Raw genomic sequence first — 1,161 nt, 5'->3', positions numbered from 1 at the left:
CATATGGCCAAGAGAGCATTTGAAGGCGAAACTTCTGCATGGGGAAGCTGCATCATGAACAAAAGTTTATATCGAGTATTATGTTGACGTTAGTAGGCCCTGGCCGAAAGCGCAGCATGTGAAAGGTATAGATAAAAGTTATCGTTGCAGTCAGTACTGTGTAGTTACTAGTAGCTGGATTTAAGCTCGAAGTGAGACACTGTTGGTGAAACTTCATCATGAGAACGTCACAAGCTGATCACGCTCTATGATATGACTAGTATTATGTTGCTTATAGTAGGCTAAGCGCAAGCCGAAACATCAACATGTGAAAGTCGTAGAATTTTGCGATCAAACTGTGGCTAGTACTTTGATGATGCTTGTAGCCAACCGAATTGGTTGAAAAGCCCAATAAGTAAGCTAACTTGGGAGAGCTTGTTGGAAACCAAATGCTACTAGATTGGTCCAAATACATCCTTCAACAGGGGATCACTTGGCTCGCTTTACGAAGAGGAGCACAGCTATATGTGTTAATTCGGTATGAATCGCAAGATTTGTTTACCGACCTCTCTAACGCAAAAGGCGGTCTCGGCTTCGGCTGTTGACTGCGTCCGATTCAGGGTTATATAACTCTCGATTGAACACATTGATGTTCTATTGTTGGTGCTTCCAATAAAATTGGAACACTTAAAGCAGAACCGATTCAAATAATAGCATTCTGATCAATGATTGCATTCCTTGATCAAGAACTGCTGGAGTCATTGTGATGGCGAATTTTCTTCATAAGAAAATTGCAAAGAGACGGAACTTAATGAGACTAGTATTATGTTGTTTCTAGTAAGCGGAAGCTGAAACAGCAACATGTGAAAATCAAGTTTTGTTCAATGATCTCGAGGCGATAAGTACTATGAAGCAACTAGTAGCCTAAGCATGACTCAGATTTGAGACAGTCAAAAAGACTGGCGAAACTTCTTCACATGAAAGTTACATAGAGAACTACAAATGTATACAGCGAGTATTATGTTGTTTCTAGTAGGCGAAAGCTGAAACATCAACATGTGAAAGTTGTCTGCAAACTGTAGAACGATATGTGATTAGTACTGTGCTGTTACTAGTAGCCAGTCTGACTGTAGAAGCCAAGACAAAGGGAAACTAATGCATCTGAAAAGGACAAGTTATGGA

At 40.3% G+C, this 1,161-nt stretch overlaps 1 pseudogene; it reads left to right on the top strand.

Annotated features, from left to right (window-relative positions):
• Positions 1–452: 452 nt before the first annotated feature.
• LOC142355884 (5.8S ribosomal RNA) lies at positions 453–604 on the top strand (annotated as a pseudogene).
• Positions 605–1,161: the final 557 nt, after the last annotated feature.

Source organism: Convolutriloba macropyga, unplaced genomic scaffold, assembly GCF_964194025.1.
Source record: "Convolutriloba macropyga unplaced genomic scaffold, txConMacr16.3 SCAFFOLD_498, whole genome shotgun sequence".
NCBI classification, from domain to species: domain Eukaryota; kingdom Metazoa; phylum Xenacoelomorpha; order Acoela; family Convolutidae; genus Convolutriloba; species Convolutriloba macropyga.
Note: the sequence above shows the minus strand (reverse complement) of the source record. Positions and strands in the feature narration are given on the sequence as shown.